The 21,735-nt window shown below is 35.4% G+C and overlaps 1 long non-coding RNA gene across 1 annotated transcript; it reads left to right on the top strand.

Annotated features, from left to right (window-relative positions):
- The first annotated feature begins 1,899 nt into the window (after nucleotides 1-1,899).
- On the top strand, nucleotides 1,900-20,871 carry LOC309864844. The gene is made up of 3 exons (XR_014311786.1): nucleotides 1,900-2,022; nucleotides 20,345-20,492; nucleotides 20,790-20,871. It is a non-coding gene; the product is annotated as an uncharacterized lncRNA (long non-coding RNA).
- Nucleotides 20,872-21,735: the final 864 nt, after the last annotated feature.

Here is a 21,735-nt window from a genome sequence, read left to right as displayed (position 1 = left end):
AAAGGAGTTCCCAAGCCTCAGTCTGGGGTGAATTATTCTATAACAATCTCCCCACCTTTTATAAGAAATGATACAACTAGATCTGATCATTGAAATCATCCTTTAAATCGTCTTCCCATTAAAACCATCCCTTTCGGGGCGCCTGGGTGGCTCAGTGGTTTGGGCTGCTGCCTTCGGCTCGGGTCATGATCTCAGGGTCCTGGGATCGAGCCCCGCATCGGGCTCTCTGCTCCGCATGAAGCCTGCTTCTCTCTCTCTCTCTCTCTCTCTCTCTCTGCCTGCCTCTCTGCCTACTTGTGATCTCTGTCTGTCAAATAAATAAATAAAATCTTTAAAAAAAAAAAAAAACATCCCTTTCTCACTCTTCTCAAAATATTCAACTAAAATTATTTGACTTTCCTTGTATAAAGCTCATACAAACTCAGCTTCAAATGTTATATATTTGTGTCTAATGAGCTTAATTAGATGATAAGAAAAAGGATCATTGAAAACTTGGAAACATGGTATGTATTATTTTGAAATGTAGGAAGAGATTGAAAAATACTTTTGAAAGATGAAATGACCATGTACAATACTCTTCAATACTACTTCTAATTCTAAGACCACAATTCTGCTTTCAATTTGAAAATGCTTAGATCAGTCAAAATATATATATTTTTTCAATCAGAGTTAAATAACTCCTCTCCTATATGTGTCATGGTACTAGATATAATGATCCAGAGGCTGGAAAAACCTTACTGTAACTTCAACGAGTGGGAGCTGAAAAACTGCTCTTTTAACAGTGAGTGGTTTTTCAAGAAATAGAAACTTGAAGTCACCTTCTGTTAATTTGGGAGAAAATCCTAAAATGTTTCAGAAGTTGAACAAATAAAAAACAAATACCCACCAATATCCTTGAAGAAAACTGAAATGATCGAAGAAGAAGCTAAGCTGTTTGTGGTCAGAATCAGAGCCACGACTTTGCAGAGCTTGTCTTCTTCATTTATTGGTTTTAGACCAGGATTGTTTTTAAACCCTGTGATCTCGTTTTATGCTCCCACATATCCCACTCCTAAAAGAAAGCAATTTAAGATTTCCTTCCCCAGGATGGCTATGACAAAGAAGGCTCTGTGTCAAGGTCGGTATTATTAAGATCTCACGACAGAGAAGAGATATCTATGTCTTTCTCTGTGGCACTGTCACAATGGAAAGCTGGACACTGTCTTCTTTATTACTTTCTTTTTATTTTAAAGTTTTAATTTATATATTTGAAAGAAAAGACAGAGATTGCAAGAGAGAACACTAGTGGGGAGGAGAGGGAGAAGCGGGCTCCCCACTGTGCAGGGAGTCTGATGAGGAACCTGGGATCATGGCCTGAGCTCAAGGCAGACACTTAACCAACTGAGCCACCCAGGTGCCCCAGGACATTGGCTTTTTTAGACATAGGAGGGTGTGGAGACCTCTTCCAAATGTGAACTAAGGAGCTGAATTGCAATCCGTGAGCCCAGTGAAGACGACCTCTATTTCTGGTGAGACAGGGTCTGGAGAAGATTGGAAGAGGCAACACATTCTTTTGAATCATCGCTCCTGCATTTACTTGCTGAGTCACTGGGTGGGTCCTTCAAACTCATTGAACATTGATTTCCATATATGTAAAGAGGGAATAGTATATTTGCCTGACAAATTTGTTTGTAAACAAACAAAATGTTGAAAATATAAGACTTGCTAGAACACTTACATGTATGTTGAACATAGCCCATCTCATGTGTAGCACGTGTGTATGAAGTTAGTAGGAAGAATAGAGTTCTTTATACTAATTCATTAATAGAATCATCCATCTCTCAAAAATAGAACTGTGGTTCCTTTCTACAGGTTTACCTCATCATAAGTAACTTTCTGGTCACTGACAGGACCCTTCACCACAATTTCCCTTTTCCAGGGGCCTGGAAAGAAAAGATCCTGCTCTTGAGGCAGACACTGAGGGGCCCACCCTGTGGAGAATAAGCAGGTCACTCTCAGGGACTGGTGGCACAAAGTGTATGGGTAAGTGACTCCTGTCACTCTTTACTTCTGGTCACTGGATGCGGTTTTCAGCGGTTACTTCATTTGAGACCTGACAGACCGTTAGTATCTGACGTTTGATGGTTCTCGCCGTGCCCATGGTGTCCGTTCAATTACCTTGAAACAGGAAGATAAGCTTTTTACCTTTCCTTTACTAATTTTGAAATTGTTCATTATCATTACTTTCTTCATGCACAGAGAAAGCAAAGACTTCTACGAACTGTTTAATAAGAACAGTTTCCCTCCCGTTTCTGACCCAATTCTCCTATAAGAACTAACCCTATATAATGCATATAAATGCATATAATGCTTACCACGTACCGGTTCTAGAATCACTTATTTCACATGTAGTGTCTCAGTTAATTTACACTGTAAGTCTGTGAGCTAAATACTAGTAGTTTCTCATTTTAGATAGAAAACCTCTGTACAGGGGTTAAGTTAACCTATATCTGATTAACATTTTTTTCACATGTTCTAGAGTTGATATTATTTTATTTGCTCTTTTACTTGAGAGTAGTACATAGGAATAATCTTTCTGTGTTGTTTCAAAAATATGAGTTGAATGGGCCTCATAAATTCTGTCATTTAGATGTGTTAAAATTTAGTCAATAATTCCTCTGTAATTGGATTTTTACCTGTTGAAATTTAGTTGATATAAATAAGACTGTCAGGAATGTTTTATAAAACACAATTTGGTCCATATTTATAATTATGCTGACAGTAAATTTTCTAAAAGTAGAATTATCATTTGAAATGTGTGAATATTTCTGAGACTCTTGATTGCTTTCCAAGTAGTGTGGCACAAATCACAGTCCCTCCAACTGTGCTGGGAACTGTCTCATCAGACTACACTGAATATGAATATTTAATCATTAAAAAAAGAACAAGAGAAAGAAAACATATTTATAGATACATCAGCATTATAGTATTGTTTTATTACAATTGAGTAATTGTTTTTAAATTTTAAATTTTGAGTCTTCTTTAAAGATATCCTTTGACTCTTTTTTCTACTAATGTTAAAAATTAATCCTATATATTGAACATGAATAAGACATCAATATGACAGTAACTTTTTCTTTCATGTATGTGACATTTTCCAAATTTTATTTGCTTTTAATTTTGTTAGAAGTGTTTATATTCATAATTTAATTAATCAACTGATTAATTAAATTTAAAAATATTATTTATTTATTTGACAGACAGAGATCACAAGTAAGCAGAGAGGTAGGCAGAGAGAGGAGAAAGCAGGCTCCCCGCTGAGCAGAGAGCCCGATGTGGGGCTCGATCCCAGGATCCTGAAATCATGACCTGAGCTGAAGGGAGAGGCTTAACCCTCTGAGCCACCCAGGCTCCCCAATTTAATTTATTTTTAAAAGTTAAAGCATTGAGTAAATAATCACATGATATTATGTACTTCTTCACGCAAACATGGTTGTAATTTTTACAGTCCCTTCTGGTTCACTAGCGATCTCAAATTCAATAACTTATATTTATATTAGCCTTGCATAATTTTATACTTAAAACATGAACTCTTTGGAGAAATTAATTCAAACACATAAACATACAGGCTCACACGCAAAATGAGAGTGTAAATTTCTAAGCTCCCAAACTTCTCTACTTAAAGATTTTTCTGCCTAATCTTAAAAATTAATATAAAATTGTTTATAAGGCTTGAATTGTGATAAATTATTTAACTTCTTTATAATCTTTCATTTTAAGCCAATATTATGTTCATCACTTTGTATGACAGCTAAAGGAGATAAACTCAGTGAATTAAATACAAAGAAATAATAAAAGAACTATATATACATATATACTCATATACATATTCTTATGGCATAGGTGGAAAAAATTGGAAAGAAAAAGTCTTCCAGCCTTAGGGCTGTATGTGGTAAGTAGTTGTGACCAAATCTAGATTTCACACTGTGATACTCTTACTTATAACATGCAGTCAATTGCTACTTGCTTTTAAAGAAATTATGAGCACAATACGATGGAAATAAGTTATTAATAAATCAAAGAAGAATACAGATTTAAAGAAGGCCTGAAACTCCATATCAATGAAAAAAGAAAAGGAAATCATGCTTTGATAAAGCTTCAAAATTTAAATATATGTACTAGGATTCTATATCTGTTTTAGTTTAAAGAGAGACTTTTGAGCTGGAAAAATATGACAAGATTTGAAGAGAAAAACCAAAAGCTATCTGGATCTTGTCTCCCTTTTATAAAGTGTGGTTTTGTCATGTCACCCAGGAATGTTTTATTCCAACTAATACAGAACAGAAAATTGATTAATGCTGACAATGCTTTCCTATGTCTCTGTACTGTATTTACCTGAAATACAAACCACAGTTTCAATAAATGGACTTGTCACATAAGAACAAAAACATTAAATCTGTCTGAAAATTCTGAATAAAATATAAGTAGTCTGGTTGTACTCTTTTCTTACTGGAAAAAATATGTATATAAAAGGGAATATTAAAAATAATTAAGAGGAAATGATCAAATGGCCAGTAGTTTATAAAATAAAGAACAAAACTAGTTTTTACTGCCAAAACCCCTTTTTCTCCTATTCCTTAACTCGAACTAATACTCCATTTAGGGAACATTTTCCTTTTCCCCATGCATAGTTTTGGTTCCATTTTTTTCCCTGATTCAAAAGTGATGGATATTTAAAGCAGATGCAACTCTATGAACCTCTCATTCCCCTACTTTCCTACTAAAGACTATGATCCAAATTGTCTCCTTAAGTTTTTATGAAGCCATTTATATCCATGTCATTAACACTTACCTTGAACTTTGCATATTGCTATTTGACGTACTTTTCTTGGAGCCCATGTTCTAGATAAGGTTTCTTTATAATGAGGTTCTTTTGGAAATAAAACTCCCCTGAAAATGTTATGGGGCACGTTTTCCTTATGCCTCTAAAGCTAATCCAAATTTTCAATTAAAAACTTATGGTTTCCTATGAGCCAAAGCCAAAAAAAAAAAAAAAATCTGCTTATGCTTTATGAGTTTCAACTCAAAAAAGATGATCTTAATAGAATACCTGTGACAGATATTTACTTAAAATAATTTCTTAGAGTAATCAGAAATACAGGAGGACAGCTGTATACACCTGAAGAATCAAAATATGCATAGTAACCACCAACTCTATGATTTTCTGTGACAAGAAATTGGCTCCATCAATAATCCTCTAAATTATGGTCTCTGTATGGTTACAGATTCAGAGCGTGGCTGGTGATGGTTGGGAGTCCATATTTAGAGTCTGAACAGTATTTACCTAAGACAGATAAAGCTTTTGATTTTTACAATATATGCAAGAAAGTAGCAGAAATTTAATTTTTAGTAAGATTTTTCAGGGATGTGCACATCCCTGGATTAATTAAATTGTGTTCTGCAGAAAAATCTGTGAGTATATTCATGCTGAAGCCAATAGCTTTTGACAATGTGAGTCTTATTTATAAATCCTTTTATAAGAAGTCAGTAATAAGACAAATTGTGGATTTGTTTTTGGTTCTTTGCAATTAGATAGATAATGATCTGAGATGCTACTTGTTCTGGCTGACAGGTGTAACAAACACATGCCCTGTGGTTATATTTGAGCAAAATGACATCTTATGAGGTTCTTTAAATAGTAGTAAAGCCAAGAGTATAACTCGTCAATACTGTTATTCACCTAAAATTTTTCAATTATGCTCTATATTTCCTCCTTTATTCTCTTTGTCTGAGAAATTTCCATTTCTCTCTCTGATATCTCTTAAGAAAACTGCCTTTCCTTTTTTTCTTATTTCATTTAAGAAATTGATTTAAACTTTGTTAATAAGTTTCTACTATGAACCAAGTACTGAATCTCATGCTGGGTACAGATTGATGACTGAAATAGTGTTTATTCTAAAAGAACTGTCAGTAGCTAAAGGGTGTCATATATTAAAAACTGATAGTTTCATCTGCTTCTAGACAACATGGTGAACTATCACAGTCCTCTGTATTCCTTCACAGAACCAACTATAGAACAGTGAGAGAGGTTAATGAATTCAGAATAATTACAAAATTCTGGTGAGCACTGTTCCACATTATGTTCTCAGGGAGGGACATCTCACTGGAGGACACAGTGCAATTGGAATGATGCTCTCTGGAGTATGTAAAGCATCAGTCACAAGAAACTCTATTCAACCACTAATCAATCAAACAAACAAAACTAAAAAAAAAAAAAAATTTTTTTTTTTTTGGAGAGACCAAAGATGGTTGGATTTTTTTTTTTTTAAGATTTTATTTATTTATTTGACAGACAGAGATCACAGGTAGACAGAGAAGCAGGCAGAGAGAGGAGGATGCAGGCTCCGTGCTGAGCAGAGAGCCCAATGTGGGGCTTGATCCCAGGACCCTGGGTTCATGATCTGAGCCAAGGGCAGAGGCTTTAACCCACTGAGCCACCCAGGTGCCCCAAAGATGGGTGGATCTTGATGGAACAAGGATAGTGGAAGGCGGGGAAGGTTGTAAATTAGAGAAGGCCAGGAGCCTTAGATGAGGCATAAGTTGAACTAGATTTCCTATTTATGTCCCTTCCTTTTCCCAAGCCTTCATTTGCATAGGGCAGGAATATAGAAGCACCAACTCCACTGTCACCCACATAGGGTAGAGTAATGAGGGGAATTGGAGCCTGTCTGTGGTGGAGATGTTCTGTCAACGAGTGTACATAGCCTGGGGAGCATCTGAACTTTCCTGTATCTCCACCTTCACTCCCGCTGCATGAACTGATTAGAATGGGTCTAGGATGAAATCAATGGTGGGACAGGGTTACTAGAAGTTTCCTAGACATAGATCAGGGCTAGAAGAGCTATCAGTCTAGAATGAGTAATAGAATTTCCAGTCATAAACCAAGGTGGACTCAAGTTAGAGACCAAGCTTTTGTAACTCTTCTCTAGTAACCAATATTAATGAAAGTAATGGACATATCCATTAAAATACATATTCCCAGTTACTGATAAGCTCAAACACTATGCAATAAAAATCATTAATAGAAAAATCATTACCTCAAAAAGCAAAACTAATACAAAAGAATGACAGATATTTAAACTGAATATTATAAATATATTCAACAGGTAGGGGAAATTTTTTAAACATGAAACAAGAGAGAAGTTTTAATGAAAACATGCAGGTACTATGGAGAAAAATCCAAAATGTGGAAATTAATAAAAAGAACATATATATATATATATATATATATACACACATATATATTTATGAATATTTGAATAACAAAATATGTATAATAGGAGAATGAATTAGGAAGTAAAATTCATGAAAGTATAGGTGTATGTGTAATGGCTCCTCTACAAAGATGGAAAAAATCTCAGACAATGTTCAGATTTTTAATGTCAGTAATGAAGGTAGAACGTGTAAAAAGGGTTGCAGATGGGGCTAGGAACACATGTTGGTTTGGAGCTTCCCACAAGGTAAACAAGTGGTCAATAAGGCATCTAATAAGGAATTAAAAATATAGTGTGGAACTCTGAAGCAAGATCTGGGCCAAAGCTAAAGATTAGGTAGACAACTCTGTTTGACATGGTGTGCTTGGGAGTTTTTGAGGGTGGTATTTCGAGCATGAAACAAAAATGGCAGAGGAAAACATTCAAGGGAACATTTAGGAGTTAGGCAAAAGAAAAGAAGCCCATTAAAATGCACAGTATGCCTCAGTAGACTCTCTTCATGAAATTAAGTAGGTTTTCATTTGGGAAGTTGTGTGTGCGTGTGTGTATATGTCCGTGTTTGCATTTCCTACCTTTTAAAACCTTTTTAAACCTTTCCTACCTTTTTAAACATCAGCAGCTATTAATATTTAAATTAAAGAGCATTCCATGGAGTGAGTTAGGAAGGATATTACATCTTATCTTCATAGATGTAATTTTACACATTTCTCTAAAAAACTTTAGTTTGGGCCTCTATTTCAGCTGGTGATGGAAAGCCTACTATCACCAGTTCATAAACCCAGTTACTCCCCTGAAGCATTCCAAATATATTAAATCTTCCCCTTCTTCTCTATTTTGTCCCCTTCTCCCTGAAAGTAATCTAATATTGATGTGGAGGAGGGAGTCATGTAATAAATATATGCTAATATCAGGAGGAGGTTGTCGGCAATGGGGATCACCCTCTCTTCTCAGCAGCTTCACAGCAGTGTCCCTACCTTGCCTTGCATAGGCTTCTATTCTCACTGGCCCAGCTTTCGTCTCCAGTGGACAAGTTCATGCCTGCTATGAGGTCCTTGTCCTGGCTCTCAGCCCCTACAGATTTGTCAGCCCACCCAGTACTTTAGAACTCACAGATGCTTTTCCAACAATGAGTCTCCATGAATGCACTAAGCACCTCCACCAGTGTTGTTCTTCCACCATTTCAACTGGGGCTTCTCTCTGTGGCTCCCAGATCCTTCAAGATTGTTTATCTCTCTACTTCTCATAGACCGAGGCAGTATCTCCTCACAATCCCTCCATGCTGCTCCTTCCTTCAGCCATCATACTTTTTCTCCTTCTAGGCAAGAAAATGATAGCATATTATCATGCATCTTTCACTGCTCTATGATAAATTGTACATAGTATATATCCAGAACCTTATGACTTTGTTCTTAAGATGCAAAGGCCAGGTTTTCATAATTCCAAGAGAAATATTTTTTTTTTTTTCAGTAAAGCCTGCATATTGAATATCGAAAGCACATTAGCTTTCAAATTGATATGGGCACATAGTAAGAGTTAACAAAATCTACTTGGTGGCTCAAATATAGCTTTTTGTTCAAGGCCAGCAACAGAGAAATGGAGAGAAGCTACTTGAATTATTAGGGAAAGGAAAGAACTAGAAAACAGTAAGCTCTCTTATATCACAATATTATTTTTATTGTTATTTGATACGAATTTCTATGTTAACCAAAACAGGTTATCAACTGAATAGAGAGCTCCAAAAATCTAAGACAATAAAGATTCATTTTTTGCTCACTTCCCAGGACAGTGCAAGAAGGTGGGGATTGGTAAGAGTAAGTGATGTTATACTCATTCCAGGACCTATATGGTCCTTCTCTCTGGTGGCCCCACTATCTTTCAAGGCCTCAGAGTCTTCAACTGCGTATCTTCATCTTGCAGCAGATAGCGAAGAGAAAGTGAGTAGAAGGTCCTGTGGTATATTTTATGGGTTAGCTAGTGTGGTAGGCAGAATTCTAAGATGCTCTAGATGATTCTCTGCCCCCTAGTGTCCACATCCTATGAAAGTAAGGGATTTCACTCCTATGATTAGGGTTGTTACATGGCACAGCTGATTTTTAAAAAGGAGCATTATCTGGCTGGCTTGGATGTAATCATGTGGCACCTAGGTCTAGAGGTCTAAGAATGATAACCGGAGACTCAAAATGAGAGCAATTCAATGCACAACAAATGCTCTGTTGTGAGCTTGGAAGAAGGAGGGAGCCACGTGACCGGCACCTGAGAGCAGTCATCATTGGAGAGTAGGAAAATGGGTATCTCAGCCTAGAGCTGCAGGAAGAACTTTGTAGATATGTTTCCAAGGATGCTTATAATTTGTCCTTATACATCTTCATCTTGATCTCTTGCTCCAACCACGGGAGATAATTCTTACCCAGCCTTATAGAAATTCTTGCAGTTTCCTAAGTGAGGCATGCTCCCTTATACTTTCATGTGGTGTTTCTTTACCTGTAACATCTTTACAGATCTTGTCAACCTACTTAAATAATACTTGTTATAAACACTGTTCAAATATTACCTTTTATTTGGATCAGGTCAGGTGCCTTCAGAAATTTTGTGACTGTGAGCATCTGCCATGCACACTTGCCCAGTAATGTTGTTATTGTCAATTCCTGAATGCCTCCAACAGTTGCTGGAAGTTCTTTGGGGGTGGGCTCTATAACTTGTTTTTATTTATTTATTTATTTGACAGAGAGAACACAAGCAGGCAGAGCAGTAGCATGGGGAGAGGGAGAAGCAGGCTCTCTGCTGGGCAGGGAGCCTGTGCAGGACTCTGTTCCATGACCCCGGGATCACGACCCGAGGCGAAGGCAGATACTTAACCGACTGAGCCACCCAGGTGCTCCTATAACCTGTTTTAATCTCTGTGCTTCAAGAATATTGTCTAGTACTGGAAACATTGGAGACACTCGAAAAAGTATTCTATGAATGAACAACTGCATGAAATGCAAGGAAGAAATTACTTTGAGAGGAAACTATGGGATAGAATTCAAAAGACATAGTAAGGGAATGTTTGAGAAAAGAATTGTAAGGGTTTAACCTACTTTATTTTTTTGGTATTTATTGGTAGGATAAATGTTTCCTTCTTTATAATCCCCCAGAGAAAATATATAATTGACAATATTATGCTGAGTAAACTGCAAAATTATTATATCTTAACATAAAAAATAAAAGATTCATTCAAATATTAGTCTGTTATGAATTACAATTTGAGTTTTTATGTAATTTCTATTTGGACTCATAAATAAAAGGAGGAGTAAGAAAGAAACAAGTAATTTCTTATCATACAATGGAACAAAATATTTTAAGTATACTTTTAAGAAAAATCATCAACATCTTTCTTCTAAAATTCCTTTAAAAAGTAAAATTAGCAGTGCAATTCTCCAAGAGGGCCTTCTCCCCTTTATATATTTAGTTACATCCAGGAAGATATGATAAATTATTGTTAGATCCCGTTGAATTTTATAATTGACTTTTGCAGAAAGACATTAGAGTAAGCCTGTATTTCAGTCCTGGGAATTGGTACACTGAATGGAGTAGTTTATAACAGCAAAGTTTTATCTGAAGTTCAAATTTCTACCAAACTCAACCCTCTCTAACAGTCCCCAAAACAAACAAGAGGGAAAAAAATTATTGGCACTTGAAGTAGGTGTGCAAGTTTCAGGCAGTAATACTTTGCACTTGAATCAATTTGCCTGAAAGCTATGTAGTTTAAATAGTCCTAAGATTCATCATGTAGGTAATTAGAAAAAGTGAAAAAGGCTAACACTATCAATTTACACGTACATATGTGTTTGTGCATCATTGCCTTAGTTTTGCATGAAGAATCCATAAAGCTGCACTTTTTGTTTTCGTGAGTTCTTTAATTATGCATCCTATTAAAATTTAGCTTTTCCCCCTTTCTTTCCTTTTCCCTTCTGTATTTAGAATTTGAGCTGCAAAGAAGTGAAATTTGGTCCAAGGATTAACCAATTAAATATTCATATGCTCCATCTGAACTGATTCAACATATTGGAATTGGGAGAGGCTTGGGAAACCCTTGGTGGCTTTATTATTATTTTAGGCCTTTTGATTTTCTAAGCTCTGGATTTTTTAATCTTAACTTTAAATATAAAGAGCAACTTAGTCTCATGATCTTCCATGTGGAATGCCATGTATGTTTTCCTTCCCTGTGCCTCATTTTCCTGCATTCCTAGTGTATGATGAATCCTGTTCTCAGTTTACAGGTATGTGGAGTATTTCGGGTCATGTCCAAGCATTTAACATTCTATAAGAGGCAGCAGTGTCTTAAAGGGCCTCTTCATCATCAGAAAATCTCTGAGATTTTAGAGCCACACAAAAATGAAAGTTATTCTCAAAGTAAATTACTTTATATTATACTTCTCATTTATCTAAAGTTGACTTTCACCTCTAAACACATGATTTTTAAATTCCTTGAAGTTAGAAAAATATGCTTTATGGCCTCTACGCCAAATGAACATGTTTAAGTAATATCTATATTATATATGTGAATGCACATAAACAAGGCTCTAATACTCATTAAAAGTAGTATTTCTGGGGCACCTGGGTGGCTCAGTGGGTTAAAGCCTCTGCCTTCAGCTCAGGTCATGATGCCGGGGTCCTGGGATTGAGCCCCACATCGGGCTCTCTGCTGTGCAGGGAGCCTGCTTCCCTTCCTCTCTCTGCCTCTCTCCACCTACTTGTGATCTCTCTCTCTGTTAAATAAATAAATAAAACCTTTAAAAAAAGTAGTATTTCTGTTAAGCTATTCCCATACTATATAACTTTAAAAAATTATTAGTGACAAGTTGTTCCTCATTATGCACTGAATTTTTCCAGCTGTGGAGTGGTAGTTTTTTTTTTTTTTCTTTCTAATCATGCCAAGAAGTGCAATATTTTTGGTGCATATTTTATATAGTTTCTTTATTTACATATTCCATCTGTGTAATTTGGCACTTGGGTGGAGAAGTGTGTTAAGGGAGTGGGAGATCAACAATTCTATGATCTTCATGAGGTTTGTTGATGAACTAATGGATGTTAAAAATATTACCATTACTCTTTCATAACCTCCAAGCAGAAAAAGAATATCAACACTGAAGGAAAGTGAAATTTACTTTAAGGAAGTAAACATACTTCAATGTTACTAAGTTTTTCATGTTAAAAGGCAGGGCAGTTGGTAAACTATTACATAGCTCTAGTAACATTCTTAACAAATAACCTGAGGAGACAGTGGATATTAAATGAACACTTCTGCACTCTGCACTGACCAAGATACTATAGAGTTCCTGCATGGCTAATAGTAGCTACCTACAGTGAAGTTCAAGTCCATTTGGTGAGGCAACATATATACACATGGAAACATCGTTACATATGGCAGAGATACCCAAAGGTATTATTTGGTACCCAAGGTAAAGGCATGATACATTATTTGGCATGGAAAAATAGAGAGCAGAGCTGCAAGAGATAGAATAATATATGTAGTACAATTACAAAGTGCAAATAAAGTACAATAAAAGAATATTTTCATCAACAACAGGGGTAAATTGTTATGAAATGAAAATAAATTTGGATTTTCAAATAGCTCTGTCTAAGAAATGCATGTCTACTTTGGTGCTAAATCATAGGATATTTCAACATTAAAGTGAGAAGCATATACCTTGGTTGTAATTTACCAAGCATCATTCCTCAATTTCTGTAGCTTACCTTTAAAAAAGAAATAATAATAATACTTACATCACTGAATTGTTTTCAGAAACAATTAGGTGATAATATATTGGAAATTTCTGGTGAAATACCTGGGAATGGCTACTACTCTGAAAATGAATACTTTTATTATTAACTTGTGTATAATTTTGAAAATAAAATTGTTATATGTGTGTCCAGATTAATGCAAGATTAAGAATGATTAATACTAACACAAATTCACATTCACATGTATATGTACCCGTATGTGGGTCTATATAAATATGTGTATGCATTTATACATATGGATGAACTTTTTTACTTTTCTCTTTCTTCAATATTAAAGCCGTTAAACTGCATTAAACTAATTATTTCTATTCAGACATATATATGAAAGTTTCTTTTTGATGGACACGTTCTCTACCTGATCTGATTTTAGTATGATTTCTTACCTTGTGATATAAATAAAAGGAAGGGGGAAATGTATTTGTTTTTGTAATAATTTAGTGATACGAAGGTGGATAACTTACATGAAGTCTAAGTAAATGTGCTAAATGTGATCATTTAATGCATATAATCATGTTGTAACTCAAAATATTTGACTTAGTCAAACACTCCAGACACTTAAGGACCATTCAAAGCATGTAGACTGTATCCCTAGTATCAGAATCTTCAGGAGCAATTATCAGCATGTTAAACGGGTGGTAAAAGCAATGTTGCCTCTAGCGATAACAGGTGCTGGCTTATTCTTTAAGAATGAAAAAGCAGTGCCAACATTCTTCTATCAGTCTCTTTAGTAAAAACATTTTCATAACTGTGGACACAAAATGATACTGATCGGTTCTTTCCAATTGTTAATACACCCTTTAAGTAAACAAACTTAAAATGGCATGCAATTTTTTTCTGAAGGCATTTCTTGAAATAGAATTATCAGTGAATGACCATCTTCCCTCCCTGTCTTCCTTCCTTCCTTTCTCAGATGCCTACATCATGCTTATTATGTACCAACTATTTTGCAAGGATAAACTTACACAGTCTTAAACACAAGCTTACGACATAGGTAATATAATCTTTATTTGAGAGACTGCATAGTTTTTGTTTTTTGTCTTAATTATTTTGGGTAAAACGTAGTAACTAAATTTTTAAAGGAAATATAAATTGCTTATGATTCTGAGAAGCTCTTTGACTCCATATAGACAAATGTCATCTACAAAAAAAAGTTCCCTCATAATGTCCCTGTACTTTCTTTTTTTGCCTTAAAATAATAGACTGTTTACAAAACTTCATTCCTTCCTCTCTTCCTCCCTCCTTTTTGCCTTCCCTTTCTTTCTCTCTCTCTGTCTCTCTCTTTCTCTCTTGCTTTGCTACTTTTTGTTTTAGAAAGTCAGTTTTATTTTAAATCAAAGTTAATGTAATATAAGATACAACCAGATAGAATTGTAGTTTTGACTTCTGAGTACATTATTTATGGCATATTCATGCACCCATGAACACTAGGTTTATATAATTTTTGTATTATGCAGAACAACTTTATAGCCTTCATGAAATATATTTTGAGAAAGGGATAGTATGTATATAGTTAATAAAAAATATTTATGTAATTGTTTTTCTTTAGGGTGTATTCCATTTCTTTGCTATAAAAATCATTTAATGCAGATTTTTTTTCTAAAATTAGTATGCATTACTTTTGTTATAAAAATTACAACTAACAGCTTGAATATTACATATTAAAATAATTTTAAATATTTTCTAATTATATCAAATAGTGTTCATGGTGAAAATTAAACTTAAAAAGGCAGGTTAAAAATTGGCTCTAGACTCTAATTAACAGTATGCAAATAAAAGAAAGGGGAAAAATCACGTGTTCATTTTGTCAGTTCTTTCCCCAAAATGCTAATAATCCATTTCCAGGTTTCTTTATATTAATTTCCCTGCCTTATCAAAGCTCCCATCTTTGCTTCCCTGGATAATCACAATATTCTCCTGACCAATATCGCTGGGATTTCATTGTCTCAATTTACTCCAACATGATCTTAGAAAAATATATACCTTAGCACCCTCCTTATTTCCTTATATTTTTAGAGAGAGAAAGAGAGGGTAGGGGGAAGAGAAGATGCATAGGGAGAGGGAGGAGAAAATCTTAAGGCATGGAGCCCCACACAGGGTTTGATCTCATAACCCTGAAACCATAACCTGAGCTGACATCAAGAGTCAGATGCTTAACCAACTGAACCATCCAGGGGCCCCTTGTATCATCTTCTTAATTAAATTTTTGGTAGTTTTTCAATACCCTTAAAGTTCACATTTGTAGCACTGAAAAATCTACCACTCCATTTCTACCCACTCTCTAATAATCTTCTGCTCGCTCTCTATGCAACAATCATACTGGGCATTGTTTTATTTTCCTGTTTCAGAGCTGGGGAGAATAATGTTTTCTTTCTCAAATATTATTGACCCTACATAATAAAATTAGATCTCACATTATAACTAATTTATACACATAAACCTATTTTACTGAGACAATTTATTTTTTTAACAAATAACACACCCCGTTTAGCTATGACATGTAATGTTTTGTCCTTTTTTTTTTTTTATCTTAGTTTTTTCTATCCTTTTCTATAGTAAAAAAAAAAAAAAAGTTCTGGACAATTGATTCATTAAATTAACTTAATGACCATTTAATGGATTAGCATCCACAGTCTGAAAAATGTTCACAGAGCGGTTAAGGTTTCATGATTTAAAGTTGACAAAAATGGACTCATATTTTAAGTTGACCATTGGCTGAGGGGTAAACATTATTATGTTTCCAAATATCAGTTTCTTCATCTAAAGCAAGACGGATTCAAACAGAATTTTCTCTATGTTTTCGAGATAAAGACTAAATGACATAATAAATATAAAGTTCTTAGAACAATTCCTGTGATATGAAAATGATTGTTATTGCTATAATTTTCATAATAAATTTATTTACTATAAATACAGGTTTTTTAAAAATTTAGAATGCTCTTTTTCAATATCCCATATTTCATGACTAATTCTATCTCACTCTTTGAGTCTTACACCTGGGATGTTTTCTTTGACTTATAAGCTCCAGGGTCCCAATTCAGCTGCCTTCAGGAACCAAGTAAGCAATTTAAATGCGTGAAGCCATGTCATGTGATACAATGGAGTAATCACAGCTGGAAGAAAATAGGAACATAGACAAATACCTACACACACACACAACTATGCTAATTTGAAGTCCTTGCCTGACATTAGATTCCTTTTCTCTAGCCTCACATAACAGCCTATAATTCCCTTTTTATAATAATCATTAATACTGCAAACATTTGCCTACCATCTGGCTCTCCCCTACATGATAGACTCTAAGCTCCATGTGAGTAGAGCTATAACTGATTTATTTACTTTAATATGCTTTGCTCTAGGCACAGTGCATATGGTACTCCTGAATGGAAAACAATAGAATGGAGGGAAATATATCCATATTAGTGCAATAGCGTAAACCTACATTGGTCTTAGTGGTGATGTTCAATTGACTTCATCTCTTGTGAAAGATGGCCTGGCAACATTTCCTTAAAATGGCACAGAAGAGGTTCAAAGACAACGGACCAAGGTGCAACGAAGGGTGTACTTTAGAGTATAAAACAGGTAGTGATGATAACTACCACGGTCCCCAGTGCCATCGCCAACACTATTACCTTCTGGATTTACACTTCATCTTGAAAGAAGAATCCAAAATCCTAGCCATTTTACTAAAATCTCGGAGAGCTTGAAAATGTAGGTTAGCCTTGGTGAATTTAACAAAGGTGGTGCCAGAAACTGAGAACGATAGGGCATGGCATTGTCAGCTGTATAAGGAGGCTCTCGTCTGTTTCGGTTATTGCTGGCTCGAAGGCAATAACATCAAGGTGGGGAGGAAATGTGGTATCTCTGAAGCAGCATGACAGCACAGGTCAGAGAAGGAACCACTGAGTCTATGGGATCCCCCTGTTTACCTAAGTTCTGAGTCTGAGAATATTTGTGAGATCTTCTGAATGGTTCCAAAGAGAAGTTGGGAAAGCTTTAGAAGTTGAAATTGGGTTAAAATTTAAGGAAATGCAGATGCAGACCCAGAATAATAAATACAGCTTGGAGACACGCTGAGATCTGAATTTTATCCTAGGCTATGGAAACATACAAATGATAATAATAGTAGTTAGTTCAAATTATAAGTCATTCCTTTCTGTCTTTTTGGAAATTTTTGTCATATGGTTTAACATTTCCAGAATGGAAAAGTGTTTTTAAAAGAAAGTAACAATATTAGTCAAAGTGATAATAATTCAAGCCTGTTAACAAATTTGATGCTATATGTGGAACTTATTTATATATAATTGGAATTTATATATATATATATATGTGTGTGTAAATATAAATTATATATATAACTTATGGATATGTGTAATTTATATATATTATGTTTTACAAATCTTATTAGAGTTCAAGATATATAATTAAGCCAAAGAGTTGCTAAAATTGCCTCATAAAAGAGAAAATTGAAACTTGTGATTAGCCTACATTTCCCCACAAAAATAGGAATCAGGTGAGGAATACTATCATCAGTTCATATAAAAGTATGACTTAGACTTGGAGGACTGGATCTTTCAAATTAGGTAGAAAAAAAATGAAATCCTCAACATAGGAAGAGGATAGTATGCTTTTTGTTTTTGTTTTTGTTTTTTTTCTGAAACAGTGAGAGACTGAAACTAATTCTTAAGCTGGTGGGGGGGCAGAAAGGGAATGCTAGAAAAACAGCAGCTAAAATAACAGGGTATACAGTAACCTTTACCTCCCCTCTCCTGTTTTGTAATTATGTTGCTTTTCACTTTCTCTACAATTCTTGCTTAGTAACAAGCAAACACTACCAGCATCATTTTATGTTGCCCTAACTGTTAGAAAAGAAAAATGCATATGTAACCTAGAATCCTCAGGGAGATGAAGGAGATAATGTCCACAGAGGCATCAGCCCAACTTAGCAAATGTTTTCCCAGTTAAAAAGGAATGAAGGTGCTTATTGACCTCACTGAAGTTAAGCCATAAATCTGGCTAAGAGCAATTTTGTGAAATGTTCAAACTATGTCCAGTTTTGTAAAAGAGTGCTTTAGCGAATTCTCTTGCCTCTGTTCTTGCTAAGGAAGGCTTCTGCACGCTCCCAGAGATGCCAACAGAAGAACCTCATCCCAATAGAGAAAAAATGCTGGGGCTGTAAATTCAGTATCAAAAATTGTTTTGACCCTGAGACTGAAAAACTCTTTGTGTTGGTTAAACATATTGACAAGTGTAAAAATAGAATCTGAAAATGGTGATAATTCTGTGTGTATTTATGTGTATATACAGTAGTCTACAATATTATCTATTGTATCAACTCTCAGAAGGAAGGTAAAACAAATGATACATCAATAAAGCTGGTTAAAATAATTTCAGCCTGGAATATGCAGTAATTATAATTTCTGTGGATGGATGTGATGTGGCTCCCAAAGAATAGCCTCCAAACCCAGGCTGCCAACTGTTGGAAAAACTAGCGTCATGCTCCATAAGATAACAGCCATTAGTTCCTGCTCATGTGTCATTTTGCCATTCCTTTGGGGTATGCAGTGCCGTAATGCTGAGTGTACTCATTGATTCTAGCTCTTTAACTCCTCTTTGTTGCAAACTCATCACACCTCTGGCTGACTCTGAAAAATGGCAGCTATGTTCAGGGTTGGCGGTGGGAAGGAAGTGTGCTTAAGTGCTTCTAGACTACAAAGAATGTGCAAAATCATGCTTAAGTGTGGCACAAAGTCTGTATTTTACTGGAGTATTAACAAAAAAGTAGCAAACAAATAAGCTACTATAAACTACAGAGGAATAATTCAATTTTTTTGCTTGCAAATACAATCCATAAGAGAAGATATTTTGAGTATGTAGTGTGCTTTCCACCTGTATGTGTTAGTAATAAAAAATGCTGTATCATGTGCAATAGAGAGACGGAACATAAAGGTTCAAGTATCACACCTCTTAAAGGGCTTGCCCCCAAAATATAAATATAAAGGAGTGCTGCACAAGAGAATATGTACTTTTTTTTTTTTGAGAATATGTACTTTTTAATACTGTAGTATCTGGCAGCCATTTGAAAAATCAAGAATTGTTTCAATATATCAAATGTAATTTAATAGTGTATTGTGTAGGTCTTTAAAAATCAACAGCATTATGTGGCTTGTACACATGTGTTTGATCAGTCCTATTCAATATGTATTCTTCTTTTTTTGAGATGAAGAGATAAATTAATAGGTTAAAGCACTTGCCTATGATTGCATAGCCAGCAGCAGGAGACAAGGCTTGGGGTTGAGAGCTTCTCATTTGAGAGCATGACCCTGCACTTAGTCTCTGGTCTTTGGGGCCAAAGGACAGAGGGGCTCAGCTTTTAGTATCTTTAGGCCATAAGGATGCTTTGAATCCATTTTATCTCAAATGGTTGACTTATCCAATGTCATTGCCTTGTAGTTGTCTGTACATGGTATCAAACATGGTTGTTGAGACATGAGGGACATTTTGGAATAGCAGAGTACAGTAAAATATGTGAATTTTTAAAAATTAAAATAATCTTTAAAAATTTTTCACTTCATTCAACTACCTGGAGCCTTGAGGCAAATCCTTTTTCTTTTCTGTGAGATTCATGAATGGATGATTGCTCAGTCCTTCAGAGCACACACTTAACAGCATCTCCTCCACACAGAAGTGGGGCAGGCCCTTTCTTTTTAAAAACTGCTAAGAGAGTCACTTCCCAGGAGTATTTGCATTACTTCCTAGACAAAGCAGACTTGCACCATCCAGCCTACTATATTCTCCATTTGTCTATAGGTAAGGATTTTTGGAAGACAGGCATATTCCTTAGGTCCCTGTTGCTTCACTTTGGAGGTATAAAAAACTGGAAACATTTTTTGATGCAACCCCAAATAGTCCCTAGGAATTATGGTTATGCTGGGCTACTTAGAAAGTGGTTTTTCCCAAAGAATTTTTGGAGATAACTTTTATTCTCTCTTCCTAGGTATTTATTAAATTTTTCCTCTATTTACATATATCTGTAGGCTTTTGAAATTCTGGAACCATAATGACTCTCTCTTCTTTACTCTTCCTCACTCAAAAATGTGAATCTTTTGAGTGCTAGCTCAATTTCCATCTTTTCTTGAAAAAGAAAAATCTAGCTTGAAGCAATTTCCCTATTTCTCAGGTACCAATGTATTATACAAGTTAAAAAAAAACCTAAATAAATAAACATATTTTTGTACTTTCCATAGTCTCCATATATTAACTTTTTCTCACATATTTTGACTTTTTTAAAGATTTTGTTTATTTGACAGAGAGAGACATGGGGAGAGAGGGAACACAAAGAAGGATAATAGAAGAGAGGGAAGCAGGCTTCCCACCAAGCAGAGACCCTGATGCAGGGCTCGATCCCAGGATCAGGACCTGAGCCGAAGGAAGACACTTAATGACCAAGCCACCCAGGTGCTCCTATTTTGACTTTTCTTGATTTTTAAGGGGATATCAGATACAAGTGAATGTAAAAAAAAATGAACTCTAAACAATTGGAGTTCCAAATCTTCGTGTGAAGAAATATTAACAATATCAAAGCTATTGTTAAGAAAGCAAATTCCAATTCCTGGGCCCCAGAAAATTTGATTCAGTAGGTCTAAGTTGAGTCCAAGAAATGTTTTTGGAAGCATGTATCCCTGGGTGTCAATTTTAAATGAAATACTGACCTGGAATAAAATGTTAATGTCTCCCTTCTTCATATATTCATAGGAAGGGAATTCCACAGCTGACATTATATTGTCCTATGAGAATGTCATGGAGGTCCATGATGGTATGGTATGCAGAGCTACAATCCATGACAGCTTAAGTTCTGGGATCTGGCCATTGAGAAGATGGAACTGCCACCTGCAGAGTTGGAGGTAAGCTCAGCTGAAGCCCATGTGGTCTGGTCTCCCAGCTCACTGGTCAGAGACTGTGTGTAGATGACAGCTTCCTTGGCCAAGACATCATGGGACCCTGCCTTATCAACATGGCTGCCACCCAGAAGCAGACATATACCTGTCTTGATACCCCCACGCACCATAACCTAATTGGCTCTATCCCCCAATAAGCCACATAGTTTTGGGAGAAAACAAAAACAAGAACATAAAACCTCAAAGAATAAAATTTAAAACTTCCTGGCCCATCCCGTTTCTGGGCTGCTACCCGCTCTGGCCACCAGAAAGTCAGAAGCCAGAAGCCAGAAGCCAGAATATCAGGTTGTGAATTTGGACATGCTGAATGAATGAGAAATTGATGAGAAGAAAGAAAATGAAAATGCAAGCTGAAAACAGCATTGAGAGGGAGGGAGGTGGTGGAGAATATATCATGCTACATACCATAGTACTAGTGTAAAGTGCATTTTGACCAGGTTTATTGAGCTTCAGGTAGGTTCAGAATTCAGCTGAAATATAGGGGGGCAAAAGGAAGCCAAGGAGTGTCTTAGTGGTAAGAAACAGCCTATAGATTAAAAACTAACTGCAAACAATTCATGTTTTAGAATCATCTATATGATTTAATATGAGATGTTAATGACATAAAATAATTAACAAAGTAATTTACTTAAGTGTGATAGATTATATTTCATGTCCATGGATTCCTATTTCAATTATTTTTATTTAAAGAAAATAAAACACAACCAAGCAGTAACATCAGGTCTAATTTTGCTCCAATATAT

The sequence above is a fragment of the Mustela nivalis genome (genome assembly GCF_964662115.1).
Source record: "Mustela nivalis genome assembly, chromosome: 5".
Classification (NCBI taxonomy): domain Eukaryota; kingdom Metazoa; phylum Chordata; class Mammalia; order Carnivora; family Mustelidae; genus Mustela; species Mustela nivalis.
The sequence above is the reverse complement of the archived record's forward strand: the minus strand, read 5'-3'. Positions and strand labels throughout refer to the sequence as shown.